Source organism: Triticum aestivum, chromosome 7D (assembly GCF_018294505.1).
Source record: "Triticum aestivum cultivar Chinese Spring chromosome 7D, IWGSC CS RefSeq v2.1, whole genome shotgun sequence".
Lineage (NCBI taxonomy): Eukaryota > Viridiplantae > Streptophyta > Magnoliopsida > Poales > Poaceae > Triticum > Triticum aestivum.
Genome location: NC_057814.1, coordinates 67776815 through 67792404, shown reverse-complemented (window position 1 = coordinate 67792404; position 15590 = coordinate 67776815). Strand labels below are relative to the sequence as shown.

Sequence of the window (15590 nt, the reverse complement as noted above, 5' to 3'; positions counted from 1 at the left end):
TGAACATGGAGTAGAGCAACGTATTAAAGACAGTTATTTCCTTATTGCAAAGCACAAGGGGTGCAACAACCAATGTGACAAAAGATATCACTCCATTTCAAGGTTTCCTTAAGACTGAAAAGCTAGTTTTTCGCATAAATACCACAAGTTTCTAAACCAAAAATAGGATCCATGCAACATTCATAGTATGACTAACAACAAATGATCCTCAGCAGAGCAAAATTGAAGCTCCTCATGACATTCATAGAAACAGCAGGACTACCAGAGAGCAGTAAGTTTCTTGATTGCCACGAGTAGAGTTGAAAGATAGCCTACAACCTCCTTCCCCTCCTTCCTCCCTTCCGGCGGGTGCTGTCAGTGGGAACTGGAGTCATGTCCTCTGCAGCACCAGAACAAACATTATGGTTAGCCATATGCAGAGACAATAACATGGACATATGTGCTTCCACAAACACTATATGAGAAGAAGCATGGCGTACCAATGCGCCCAATTTTCATCCTAGAATGAGCAAGAGCCCTGAGGGCAGACTGAGCTCCAGGACCTGGTGCCTTGGTCTTGTTGACTCCAGTGGCACGGAGCTTAATGTGCAGTGCGGTGATACCAAGCTCCTGAAAGAACAAAAACAACTCTGAGACACATCCAAGGAGAGCAATGCAGGACTACATCCTAGTCATGTACCAGCATTCCATGATAGTTGGCAAACATCAGTCTAATGAGCAGAACACAGTTGATAATAGGAACAACTGAAAGTGAAACCTAGACACTTCAGGATGATTACCTTGCAACGAGTGGCAACATCCTAAGATGCAAGCATAGCAGCATAGGGTGAAGACTCATCAGAATCAGCCTTGACCTTCAGTCCACCTAGATGGTTTAGAGGAATAACAGTGATATTAAGTACCATCACTAATAGTGTGAATGCAAGTAATGACATAGGCAAAGATGTATACCAGGGAAGAAAAGACTTCCTCTTGCTGGGATCAACCATCCATCCATGCATCAGAGGATACCAGCCCATCCACCCATGAGCAGATTGTGTGGCTTGAGGTCACGGTGCCGGACTCCGCGTCCATGGCAGAAAGCTAAAACACAATCTCAGAAAATGCAATATATAAGCCCAGCTGTAATTGATAACTAAAATCTACAACAACTCAAAGTGGCAGTAGCTAAAACACAATCTCAGAAAAAGCATACAATTGATGTGACATAACAAACTAGACAACCAAGAAATTGATGTGACATAGCTAGTTTCCAGCAATATCCAATGACGAATTGATGTCACAAATATGTATCTATCATGCAACAACAAATACAGGACATTCAAAATAGAAATGCACAGGTGTAGCCGATGAGCAGGTTATAGTCCTAATTCAGGTCATGTTATTATATCAAGTGTTTCATAAGGACATCTAGGGACATATATAAAAGATCCTCAGATAATCAGCAGACGCCACAATTAGCTCATTCTGGTCATCGACGAACACATCCCCTGCATATGTAGACACAAACCCAGACAAACTAAGCATTAACTTGTGAGGATCAGAGCAACCTACCTACTACAGTAACTTACAACGATGAGCAAGTGAGTGGGTGAGAACTAGTTATCACAACAAATGAAGGAGGATGTGTAGGATATATAATCCATGAGCTAGGAAAGAAAGCAAGTATGCTTATTACATAGTAGTGGTTGAAAAAAATCCTCTGAAGGCTTGACAGAGACTTTGTAGTGGTTGGCAAGCAGCTGGATGGGCTAGCCCTTCTTTCCCAATCCATTGGGAGGCCTGGCCATTATGTGCCTCCTAGGTTTTGCTGGCTTGCTTGGAGGTGGCGGTGGCGGTTTGCTCTCACTGTCAGCAGCAGCATCTTCTGCTATGATGGGCACCACGTTGGGGGGATGGTGGCAACTCATCATCAGCAGGCTCTCCTTCATGCAGGTCCATCCTAAGCAAGATCAAAAGGATAACAATGATTAGTAAGTAGTAGTACTAAGACAGGAAGCAGAATATGATTCCAGGATGATCAAACAAATGGTTGAGCTATGAAGAACATTTACTCTCTAGCTGCTGTAAACGGAGTTATATACAGTTACTGATAATGATGCTGTGATCACAAAAGTAATGCTCTGAATGATGAAGAAGATATACTCTCTAGTTAGCTCCAAACAGGGGTATATATATTTTTTATCCTTCACGAGGAGAAATTGTATGGAACTATGAATCAAAATTATACTTTCTGCACATAATTACAGGCAGTAACTTTGTAAACAAGAATTAACAATGATGCTCACACTGTGGTCACAAAAGATATGTCTATATGAAGAACATATTCCTGAATCCTATGATTTGTCAACCTACCTACTACAGTAACTTACAACGATGAACTAGTTATCACAACCCTACCCTGGACGGGCTCGAGGTCAAGGATGAGATCGAGGGTGTGGTCGTAATAGGGGACCTGGGAGTAGTCGTCGTCGACCTGGATGTAGTCGTCGACCTGGGAGGCCGTAGAGGTTGAAGTCGTCCTGGATGTAGTCATCGTCCACCTCGGAGAAGTACCCACTTCGAGAAGCTGGGTGTGGATCCGCCGTCGCTGCCCTGTCCCCATCCATCCACGGTGATGGGTGGGTGATGGGCTAGGGTTTCGGGCGCTGTAGCCCCATCTGTCCACCTCAGGAGGGAGGGAGGTCGCCGGTGGGGTGGGGCTCGGGGCTCGACGGCGGCGGGATTGCAGATGAATCACGGGGGAGCTCGAGTGGATCTCCAGCTAGCGGGATTGTAGAGGAATCGGGGGAGGGAGAGGAATCGAGTGGATCTCCGTCAAGGAAGGGGAGGTGGAGGCCGTGGTTGTGGTTGTGGTTGCCGGCGGTGTTGAAGTGGTGAGCGCCGCCCCCGAAACCCTAGCCACAAGGAGCACGGAGAAGAACCAGACGACCTCGAGGGGAGGGTCCGGGTAGGAGGTGAGGACACGGGAGAAGAGGGAGCGGAGGGTTGGGGCTCGGGGGTCGGCGACGGCGATCGGCGAAGGAGGCTGCGGCGATCGGTGAGGGAGGCGGCGGAATTGGATCTGGATCTAGATCGATGGACTGAGGGGGAAGGGTGTGCCATGCCCGTGACTGAGGGAAGGAGGGAGAGGTGCTGGATTGAGGAACTGCGGGAGGGTGTGGACGGCTCAGATCGAGTACAGTGGGGGTGATGCGTGGGCTGCCTCCTGATTGGTTCGAAATATGAGGTATTTAAAATTATTTCTTAGACCTAAAAACAAGGGATTTTGTGAAGCAGCTACCAAAAGGCATCACTAAAATTTTCACTTATTTTAGACCACATTTTATGGATGATAACCAATTTGTATGCATTTTCGATCCTTCTAGCTATTTTTTGTCATTTAAAAAAAATTCTTGTTGATTCAGCAGGAAGTGGGTTAAATTTGAACTGCAACCCCCTCATAGTTTTCTCATGATTTTTTTCCAAAAAACATTTCTAGGTACAAAAGTAGCTATATCATTAGAGAAACACCAAAAGTTTTTCAAGATTCAACCACTAGCTAGGAACGGTCATTCCCACCGTTTTGACCGCATTTTGAAACGGGCATAAAAATTCAAAAAAAATCAAAAAATTGGAAAACCTTCGCATTGTGTCATTACATGTGACTAAGATACCAGAAAAAATAATAAACTTGTAATACGACAATTTTTTTAAAAAAGTGTTCTCAGAAATGAGCTATCATGTGTGAAGATTCATGACTTTCAAGCCAAATGATCAATCTTTTGGCCACATTCATGTCATAGTTTGTTCAAAAGATATAATATTGTGCACAAGGGTGCATGTTGGAATGGCAAACAATGTTGCATAAGAAAGTTTTCATTTTCTTTGGACGGAAATTTCATTTTCCATTTTTCGATTACCCAAAATGAGTTTTTTTTAAGAACCTACCAACTAATTGTTGCAAAATTGGACCAAATCAATTTTCTAAAAATACTAGGCCATATTTAATGCATAATTAACCAAATGGTTGGGTGTTAAAAGTTTTTATCCACCTCTCGTGAAAAAGACAAATTTCCGACGATTCAGCTGGAAGCGGGTCAAATTTGAACTGCAGCTGCCTCATAGTTTGTTATTTATTTTTCCCAAAAATCATTTGTAGGTACAAAAGTATCTATTTAATCATAGAAACACCAAAAGTTTTCCAAGATTCAACAACTAGCTAGGAACGATCATGCCCGCCGTTTTGACCGCATTTTGAAACGGGCATGAAAAATTTTAAAAAATCAAAAAATTGGAAAACCTTCGCGTTGTGTCATTATATGTGGCCAAGTTACCAGGAAAAATAATAAAATTGTAATACGATAATTATTTTAAAAAAGTGTTCTCAGAAACGAGCTAACATGTGTGGAGATCAATGGCTTTCAAGTCAAATGATCAATCTTATGGCCACATTCATGTCATAGTTTCTTCAAATTATCTCATATTATGCACAAGGGTGCATATTGGAATTCCAAACAATATTACCTAAGGGTGTTTTCATTTTCTTTGCATGGAAAATTCAATTTCCATTTTATGAGTGCCCGAAATGAGGTTTTTTTGTGAAGGAACTACCAAATAATTGTTGCAAAAATGGACCAAATCAATTTTATAAAATACTAGGCCATGTTTAATGCAAAATTGCCCAAATGGTTGGGTGTAAAAAGTTTTTATCCACCTCTGGTGAAAAAGACAAATTTCCGCCGATTCAGGAGGAAGCGGGTCAAATTTGAACTGTAGCTGTCTCGTAGTTTGCTCTTTATTTTTTTCAAAAATCATTCTTATGTAGAAAAGTATCTATTTCATTAGAGAAACACCAAAAGTTTTCCAAGATTCAACCACTAGCTAGGAACGGTCATGCCCGCCATTTTGACTGCATTTTGAAACGGGCATGAAAAATTCAAAAAAAATCAAAAAATTGGAAAACCTTCGCATTGTGTCATTATATGTGGCCTAGTTACCAGAAAAATAATAAACTTTTATACGACAATTATTTTTAAAAAGTGTTCTCAGAATCGAGCTATCATGTGTGGAGATCAATGCCTTTCAAGCCAAATGATCAATCCTATGACCACATTCATGGCATGTTTGTTCAAATGATCTCATATTGTGGACAAGGGTGCATCTTGGAATGCCAGACAATGTTTCCTAAGGGAGTTTTCATTTTCTTTGGACGACAAATTCATTTTCGATTTTTTCGAGTCCCCCAAATGAGTTTTTTGTGAAGAACCTAGCAAATATTTGTTGCAAATTTGGACCAAATAAATTTTATATAACCTTACGCCATATGTAATGTACAATTGACCAAATGGTTGGGTGTCAGAAGGTTTGATCCAACTCTCGTGAAAAAGACGAATTTCCATCGATTTAGTAGGAAGTGGGTCAAGTTTGAACTGCAGCCGCCTCATAGTTTGCTCATGATTTTTTTCAAAAAGCATTCTTATGTAGAAAAAAGTATCTATTTCATTAGAGAAACACCAAAAGTTTTCCAAGATTCAACCACTAGCTAGGAACGGTCATGCCCACAGTTTTGATCGTATTTTCAAACGGGCATAAAAAATTCAAAAAAAATAAAAAATTAGAAAACCTTCGCATTGTGTCATTATATGTTACCTAGTTTCTAGGAAAAACGACAAACTTTGACTATGTTAAATGTCTTAAAAAAGTGTTCTCATTTCCTTTTGCACTAGTTTCTTCAGTTTTCTTTTTCATTTCCATTATTCTTTGCTTTATATTGTTTCTTTTACCAGTTTTTGTTTTTTTGTTTTTCTTTATCTCCTTTTGTTTTTATTCTACATTTTTCATATACATGAAGAACCTTTTTGTAATATACATGTTTAATACTTGGTCAACATTTTTAAATACAAGTTTAATGTTTTTAATACTTGGTCAACATTTTTAAATACACATTTTTAATAATTTTCAATAGATTGATTAACATTTTTTAAATACAAGATTAATTTTTTAATACATGGTCACCATTTTTTATACACATTTTAAATTTTTAAATGCTTGATTCACATTTTCAAAAACAAGTTTTTTTAATACACTGTCAACATTTTGTCGGTGGGAACGACACCTATGGGATCACTGGGTCCCTTCTACGGTCGGCGGGCGCGAGGTTATGCAAAGAGCAGGTCTGACAGGAAGCACACGGGTCGTTTACCCAGGTTCGGGCCGCGAAGATGCATAATACTCTAGTCCTGCTTTGGTAGATGTATTGAGTGTTCTTGTGTTCTTGAGCTAGCTACGGGGTGCAACTTGCCCAAAAGAGCCGAATCCCTCACTACTAGGAAAAAGGCTATAGCTAATATGGACATTAATGGCGCACCATGTATGTGGTGCGCCACTGCTATATAGCAGTGGCGCACCCGATACAGGTGCGCCATTATTGACATATTACTAATGGCGCACCTGATGTTTGGTGCGCCATTACTAGTTTAGAAAAAAATAATTTTTTTTGTTAGTAATGGTGCACCAGGGGATAGTGCGCCATTACTAGTTGACATAGTAATGGCACACCTTCACCAAAGTGCGCCATTACTATGTGTATGACTTGGTCAAACCTTGGTCAAACTTAGTAATGGCGCACTTTGCATAGGTGCGCCATTACTATGTCAAACTTAGTAATGGCGCACCTACACGTAGTGCGCCATTACTAACTTTGACCAAGGTTTGACCAAGTCATACACATAGTAATGGCGCACTTTGTGAAGGCGCGCCATTACTATGTCAAGTAGTAATGGCGCACTATCCCCTGGTGCGCCATTACTAACTTCCTTTGCAACCCCCCCGGACCGCCTTTTCAGTTAAAAAAAAGAAAATGATGGAAATGTCAAAAATAAAAGAAAATAAGTTTCCCATGTGATATGTGGTCTAGTTGTTGGGAAAATTTACAAATATTAATTTCGACTTTATTTACAAAATCTCTCTGGAATTTAGTAAAATGGGCATAACTTTTGCATACGAACTCGGATTAAAAATGTTTCTATATAAAAAATCATCTACTCGAAAAGTTACATCCGAATTGAACCGGGGGACTTGTGTTCAAGATTTTCAGAATCCCCAAAAACCTAACAGAACGAAAGATACGGGATTTTTAAGATCTAGAGGGGGGGGGGGAATGGAAAAAGTTTCAAACTTACTAGTGGCGCACCATTTGCTAGGTGCGCCACTAGTAACAGAAAAAAATGGTTTCGAATTTTTTTTTGGATTTTTTTTTCAAAATATGATACGTAATATGACAGGGAAGTTTGAAATGTTTTTTCAAAATTTCATCACACTCATGAACATGAACAAAGTCCTAGACATCAACAAGGTTTAATAGGATTGATATGATAGATATATCAACAAGTGCCTTTGAAGTGAGCAGGTGCTGGGGTTGGATAGAACTGCAAAGTTAAGCGTGCTCGGGCTAGAGTAGTGTGAGGATGGGTGACCTTTCGGGAAGTTTGACCACGGAGTGCGATTTGACTTGAGATTAAGCATATTGACCTGAGATTAAGCCATAGTGACCCAAGATGAAGAAAAAATTTGAATTTTTTTTTGAAAAAAAATTATTAGTAATGGCGCACTTCTATGTGGTGCGCCATTACCTAGGTGCGCCATTACTATCTGGGATACTAATGGCGCACCAGAGGTGCGCCATTAATATTTGTTACTAATGGCGTGATAATAGTGGCGCACCTATAGTGCGCCATTAATGGCCAAAACAGGTGCGCCACTAGTTAGCCTTTTCCTAATAGTGCCTCTCCTGGTCGCCTCGGGCCTCCTTTTATAGGGAAAAGGGGTTGCCATAGTGGCACACAGGAGGTGGAAAGGTCTACAGTCGATAAGCCTATCCTCTGGGACCGTCGGACAAACGCATTTAATGCGCTGCCGACGTGTCCCCGCTTGCTTTATCGGGGACGCCAAGGAAGCACGTCCCAGTTGTCGCCGCCTCGCCTAGCCTCGACACGCGCCCGAGTTGATGAGGCATCGCAGTGCCACGTTCGCTGGCTGTTGGGCTGGCGCGGTGGTGGAGCCTTCACGAAGGGTTGCATGCCACCACGAGGTGCTTGCTGAGTCGGTGTAGAGGCCGCCCGTCACCACGTAGGTGCCTGCCCAGCTGGTTGAGCTAGCAGCTGCTTGGGGACGGCGGTGGAGTCTTGGCTGGTGCGGGCCTGGCAGTGGCCCCGCTGATGCCCTCGGCAATGGTCTTGGGGGGGCTCGGCAAGGGTCTTGTCATGGCATTGCAGTCGTCCCCGGCAAGGCGCTTCCTGGGGGTCTTGTGGATTTCCTCGGCCAGGATCCCACCGACGGTCGCCGTCTTCTGGTCCTCATCTGATCTCGCATGTTTATGATCTTGATGAAGATCTGTATGCCACCACAGAGGCGCCTCCTGAGCCTTGGTTCCAATGTAGTTGGTGGTGTTGGGACCCATGGGCTCAAGGGTGTCTTGCTCCGCTGGCATCGGGCAGGTTGCCCCGGTAGGGCTCTTGCCGGGACTGCGGAGGCTGCCTCGGCAAGGATCTTGCCGAGGGAGCCTATCTCGCTCTCTTGCTCTCCTGTGTTTCTTGTCTTGGCGTTGCCTTGGTTGTCTTGTGCTTTGGCTTCTCTCCGGCTTCCCTCCTCTGCCCTACTAACTGTGGCCGTGGCACGTGGCTCTGACTGCCCGTGCACAAGTAAAGGGGTCAAAAGGAGAGCCCCTACTTTTGTACACCGACAGGAGCCCCCGGGTCTGGGCCACACATAAGCGCGACGCATTGTGGAGCCAGGCCCAGAACGGCGCGCGGGCAGGTGGGGCGGATTTTCACCGTAGTAACTGTTTCGTCTGCTGCGCTTCCCCACGACCCACGTTGAAAGGGCGACGTGGAGGATCGTGCGTGACGTGGGGGTCATGCGTGGGGCGGTTCCCGCACGCATGCATCACATCGCAGTTAATGGAAAAAGAGGCGGCCCGCACCTTCCCCGTAAAAAGGAATAACCGCGGGTGCGCTGCTCATTTACCCTCCGTTCTTTCCCCAATCTCGGAACCGCTGTCCCCTTCTTCCTCCCTCACAAGCTCTTGCCTTCACTCTCCGTCGCCGTGCCTTCGCCATCCTTCATTCCTCGCCTCCCGCAGCCGCCATGGCACACAAGACCAGCAGAGGCAAGGGAGTGGCCAAGGATGCCGGGACGAACGAGCCGCTGGAGAGCGAGTTGGCAGTGCGACGGACGCAGTCCGCCTACTTCCCCACGGCGGTCGATGCAGTCCACCTCCGGGCCTACTTCAAGCACTTGTGGGGGTGCAAGACGGGGGGGGGGGGGAGACGACGGGGCACCCGGCCACGTGCGTCATCCCTGCTACCTTCGCCACGGCCGGCCCGAATCGGTACCCGTTCTTTGTCGACTACGTTTCTTGCGGCCTCTGCCCCCCTTCTCTGATTTCTTTAGGGACACCATGCACACCTATGGCTTCCATCTTCTGGATTTTACCCCAAACGCCGTGGCGTGCATGGCTATTTTTGTGCATCTCTCCGAGGGCTTCGTCGGGGTGCATCCCAACACAGCCCTCTTCCGCCACTACTTCTTCCCTCGGATCCAAAAGAGGGGGCACCATTTCCGGTTGTGTCACCTGGATCCCATGGTCCAAGGGGACATACCCGGAGGGCGCTCATAAGGAGAGGTGGGAGGAGTGGCGAGGCCGGTGGTGCTGGATTGAGGAGGAGGATCCACCAGCATTCTGCGAGGTTCGCCAGGCGCCGCCGGTTCGCCGGAGTGACTGGAGCGATGTCGACGCCGACGACACGAAGCTCACGGTCGCCACCACCAGGATTCTTCGCCTCATCGATGCCGGGCTCACCCTTGAGATGATCGGGGCGGATTTCATCCGCCGTCGAATCGCTCCGCTGCACAACATGGGGAGGCCGACCTGGCTCTTCACCAATGCGGCCGACATCATGAGGCTTCGCCCCGGCCTCGACCACAACCTCACGGTGATGGGGCACGCCCACTTTTGCCAGCGGCTCTTCTAGCTCGACGTGAACCACGACGGCAAGGTCGAGCTGTCCGGCAAGGCCGCGAAGGCTGCCGCGAAGGCCGGCAATGTCGCCAAGGGGCCCTTGTTTAAGTTGCCGGCGGGGGTGGTCCCACTGAGCAACAACTCACGTCGAAATGACATCATCGCCATGACGCCGGAGTTCAACGCGGACGGCCTCGTCGCAACTTGGGCCGAGCCACCGGAAGACGAAGTGCAGGAATTCTTCGACACCTTGGAGGAGCTGGACTACATTGCCGCCAGGGTGGCGGAGGCTGAGCTCGCCAAGGAGGCTGGCAGCGCCGGCGGCGTGGAGGATAAGGCCGCGGCGGCTGTGGAGGAGGAGGAGCTTGCCCAGTGGGCGGAGTCCGCTTGGGAAGCCAGCAGCGCCGGCACCGGGGCCCCTCTCATCGAAGATGTGGTTGACGAGTCGTCGTCGGAGGAGGCCGAGGCTGTCGACCCTCCGGTCACGGGGAGAGGGCGAGTCCTGCGGCGAGCCACCTCTGGCGAGCCGGTCCGGCCGGCCAGGGCCGTACAACCGCGGCAAGCCCAGGAGGGGTCCACGCGCCAGACAAGGGCTGTGGCGGCGAAGAAGAAAGCAACTGCCTCCTCTTCATCCAAGCGTCCTTGGACTCCATCAGCTTCCCCTCCTCCGGCAGATGTCGACGCGGAGGTCGCCTTCGATTTTGGGTCCCTCAGCCCATGGAGGAAGAGGAAGGCGGCAGAAGAGGAGGTGGAGGACGAGTAAGTGTCTTGTTCCTTTTTGTCATCCCCGCCTCCTCAGATTGCGCCGCTTTACTTGATTTGTTTCCATCTTTACAGGGATGTGGAGACACTGGCCCAGAGGGTGAAGAGGGCCAGGGCTTCGGCGAGTGGCCAGCCCCCGACCGGCGCTTCCGGTACACCACTGGTGGTGTTGAGCAGCCCGGACAGCAGCCCCCGGCACATCCCTCAGCGTAAGTCCATCGCTCACCCCTCGTCAACGTGTGTTGGGGGCACGACCTCTTGGTGCTGACCTTACCGTGGTTGCAGGAGGAGGACAGCAGCTGGAGGAGCCACAGAGGGCTACCCCCAACACGCCGCCCCCATCGACCACGCCGCCTTGAGGGGCGTCCCCGGCAAGGGTGCCAAGCACCGAGCCCATGCACACAGAGGAGGAGGAGGAGGCGAACTCGGGCGCTGGTGGCTTCGCCTCGGCACCAAGTGTTGGCGGAGAGGGGACCTCTGCTTCCCAGCCCGGCACGGGTAAGTCACTCGCCTTCCGTCTCTGTTCTTTTTCTGTTCTTTCTGAATCTTGGTCTTGGCTTCGCCTCATCCCCTACTCGGTATCCAGATCCTCTCTCGGCGGATCCGGAGGATATAGACACCGTCACCGAGGATGTTGCCAAGGATGCCGCGGCGGAGGCCGAGAAGATCGCCACCGAGGAGGCCGCCAAGGGTGCCACTGAGGACGCTGCCAAGGGGCCTGCCGGGGAGCCCGGCAAGGCTGCTGCCGAGGAGGCCGGCAAGGGGCCTGCCGAGGAGGAGGTGGTTGACGACCAACCTTCCTCCTCCGCTGCCTCTGGCTCAGGCAGGTACCTGAGGGTGAGCGACGAACTATTCATCCACCTCCCAGGGACGGCGAGCACTGGGGCGCCTGTCGAGGGGGAGGTGTTCGATGACGAGGTGCTCGCCGCCGCCGGGCTTGAGGTCGTTGACGAGCCGAGCACCGGTGACGGCGGTTCCCAGGAAGAGCGGCTCCTCCAGGCCATGGGCGCCAATTTCCGGAAGCTCCGGACGCTTCACCACGCTCGCCTGGACAAGGCCAAGTCCAGGATGGCGGTGGTGGACAAGGCAGAGGCAGACCTCGAGGGGCGCAACGCCGAGGCGCAGGCTTGGTTCCGCCAGGCCCACAAGGACCTGAAGGCCGCCCAGGACGCACTGGCTGAGCGCAACCTGGAGCTCACCATGAAGCAGCCCGATATCAAGAAGGCCCAGGAACTGGCGGGGCAGCAGACTGCCCAGGCCGAGGCTGCTCGGCACCAGCAGCAGGCCACGCTGAACTCCCAGGAGGAGGACCTTGCCGCGCGTGAGGAGAAGCTTGCCGCAATGCTCCGCGGCAAGGACGAGGAGGTGGAGAAGCTCGTCATGCAGCGGACCCAAGAGCTGAAGCAGAGGCACAGGGAGGCACTCAATGCCCAGGCTCTGTTTCACGCCGGCAAGGTGAAAGAGCTGGAGGTGGAGCGGGACAGGCTGAAGGACCAGACCCAGAAGCTAGCCGAGGAGAAGAACACGCTCAACGGTGCCCTGGTGGAGGTGCAGGGCACAGTCCTTGGCAAGGAGGAGCAGCCCTCCAAGGCCAACGACTCCATCAAAGACCTGAAGCTGAAGCTGGAGGGCCTTGAGGAGACGCTCTCGGAGGCCAAGGCCCGGGAGGAGACCCTGGCCAAGGATCTGGAGGCCGAGAAGGAGCAGCGGAAGAATGAAGCCGCCAACCACAGGGATTTTGTGGATGGTGAGAATCGCTGGATCGGCGGCCTCGAAGACGTCGCCGGCAGGATCACCATGCAGCTGGCCACCATGGGGATGCCAAATGTGAGGTACACCCCGGAGCGCAACGTGAGCCCCAACGCCAAGCTGACCCTGTTCTTTGAGGGTGTCTTCGGGGCCCTGGAGCAGCTTCACTCCAGCCAAGCGGCCTCTCTGGCCGATGAGGCCCGGAGGCTTTGCCAGGGTGCTATGACCAAGGTCCTCACCAAGATGGCGTACTGGAATCCCAACCTCGACTTCGACGCCGCGCTGGATAGCTTGCCGGAGGATGCGGACCTCGCGGCGCTCAAGGAGCGTATGAAGCCCATCATCAGCCGCATTGGTGGAATTCAGAGGGTAGAGGGCCAGCGCCGGGTTTAGGCACCCCGTCTCTCACTGCCGCTGCAGGTTCATGACCAAGACAATTTTTATCTTTAGTTAGAACCGCAGCAACACTTGATGTAATATAACTCTGCAGTACTTTTAATATGATGCATGTTATCTTCCTGTTCGATCTTCCTTTGTATGTTCACCCTACGTTAACCGGGTAGGCTTGCCGGCGCGTAAACCCAGGGCGGCACCTTGAGGACGGATCCCCAATGGCCTGCCGGGTGTGCTTGCTGCCGGGCGAATCACCTTACCGCTCTCAACGCGTCTGCTCGAACTGTCGAGCTTGACTCGAGTCAGAGTCAAGAGTGTTGCCAATTGCGGAAGGCTACCCTGCCACTCTCGATGCGGCCGCTTGAGCAGTTGAGCGGACTCAAAATAGAACAAGGGCGTTGCCAACTGCGGAAGGGTCCTTTTGCGTGCAGGTTTTCCATAGATAGGGCAGGACCTTTGAGGAGAATAACCTTATATATAAAAAGAAATTGCTCAAAGTTTCGCATGACTTAGCTTTTCTGCCGTCGCACGGGCGTCCACCGTGTCTGCAGACGGTGCCGTCAGGCTTGGTCGTCTCCCTCCTTGGAACGACGGCCACGATGGAGCCGCTACTCCGACCAGACCAGATTTCCATATCTGCGCCCCCTACCTGGCGCGCCAAAGATGTCGGTGGGAATGACACCTATGGGGTCACTGGGATCCCTTCTACGGTCGGCGGGCGCGAGGTTGTGCAAAGAGCAGGTCTGAAAGGAAGCACACGGGTCGTTTACCCAGGTTCGGGCTGTGAAGATGCGTAATACCCTAGTCCTGCTTTGGTGGATGTATTGAGTGTTCTTGTGTTCTTGAGCTAGCTACGGGGTGCAACTTGCCCAAAAGAGCCGAATCCCTCTCTTGGTCGCCTCGGGCCTCCTTTTATAGGGAAAAGGGGTTGCCACAGTGGCACACAGGAGGTGGAAAGGTCTACAGTCGATAAGCCTATCCTCTGGGACCGTCGGACAAACGCATTTAATGCGCTGCCGACGTGCCCCCTTGCTTTATCGGGGATGCCAAGGAAGCACATCCCAGCTGTCGCCGCCTCGCCTGGCCTCGACACGCGTCCGAGCTGATGAGGCATCGTGGCGCCATGTTGGCTGGCTGCTGGGCTGGCGCGGTGGTGGAGCCTTCACGAAGGGTTGCATGCCACCACGCAGGTGCTTGCTGAGTCGGTGTAGAGGCCGCCCGTCGCCATGTAGGTGCCTGCCCAGCTGGTTGAGCTAGCAGCTGCTTGGGAACGGTGGTGGAGTCTTGGCTGGTGCGGGCCTGGCAGTGGCCCCGCTAATGCCCTCGGCAATGGTCTTGCCGGGGGCCCGGCAAGGGTCTTGCCGTGGCATTGCAGTCGTCCCCGGCAAGGCGCTTGCCTGGGGTCTTGTGGATTTCCTCGGCCAGGATCCCGCCGAGGGTCGCCGTCTTCTGGTCCTCATCTGATCTCACATGTTGATCATCTTGACGAAGATCTGTATGCCACCACAGAGGCGCCTCCCGAGCCTTGGTTCCAATGTAGTTGGTGGTGTTGGGACCCATGGGCTCAAGGGTGGCTTGCTCCGCTGGCATCGGGTAGGTTGCCCCAGCAGGGCTCTTGCCGGGACTGCGGAGACTGCCTCGGCAAGGATCTTACCAAGGGAGCCTATCTCGCTCTCTTGCTCTCCTGTGTTTCTGGTCTTGGCGTTGCCTTGGTTGTCTTATGCTTTGGCTTCTCTCCGGCTTCCCTCCTCTGCCCTGCTAAGTGTGGCCGTGGCACGTGGCTCTGACTGCCCGTGCACAAGTAAAGGGGTCAAAAGGAGAGCCCTACTTTTGTACACCGACACATTTTTTCTATACATATTTTTAACATTTATCAAATGCTTTATTAAAAAATCAAATACAAGATTAATATTTTTTAATACATGATCAACATTTTTTTATACACACTTCAACATTTTCAAATGCTTGATTAAAATTTGAACTCCGTTTATTTATATGGAGTTAAAGTCATGTGAAGCCCACATTTTTCATTAGATGCACGTTCAATAGGCATATAGGCTGTTGGCCTAGTCGGCGGAAGAAAAATAAAGGCCTTGTCCAACCGATGCCCAAGCCCAGCAAGTCGTTGTAGTGTTTAAATGGCGCTGGTTAGGTAGTATATAACTCAGGGTGTGGTGGCCTGTTGGTTAGCGTGGAGGGAGAGGGAAGGGGAGGTCGTGAGTTCGATTCCCTGTCGGGCATATTTTTGTTGGTTTTCTGCCATTCAGCTCGGTGGCTCTTACGGGGTGGTTGGTCCGCATGTCAGTTCGGTGGGGCCTGCTACCAGATATGTGGTGGGTCCTGTCAATTTGATGGGCCTACCTGTCAGGTCGGTGGTGGATCCAACTCACGGGGTAGTGGGTCCGCATGTCAGTTGGGTCCCGTGTGTCAATTTCATGGGCTCTACCTGTCAGATTGTTGGGGCCCACATGTCATAGATAGGTGGTGTATGGTCAACAAGTCAATGTGTGAATCTGACCTATGAGTGATAGATTTAAGTTGACACATGGATATGACATGTAGGCGAAAACTGACCCAAGGCACCCCAAGGTAAAATCCAAGGACAACCAAAAAGCCTAAGCTTGGGGATGCCCCGGAAGGCATCCCCTCTTTTGTCTTCGTCCATCGGTAACTTTACTTGGAGCTA

The 15590-nt window shown here is 50.2% G+C and overlaps 1 pseudogene; it reads right to left on the bottom strand.

Moving 5' to 3' along the window:
• Positions 1-311: 311 nt before the first annotated feature.
• Positions 312-2609, bottom strand: LOC123170823 (30S ribosomal protein S11-like; annotated as a pseudogene).
• Positions 2610-15590: the final 12981 nt, after the last annotated feature.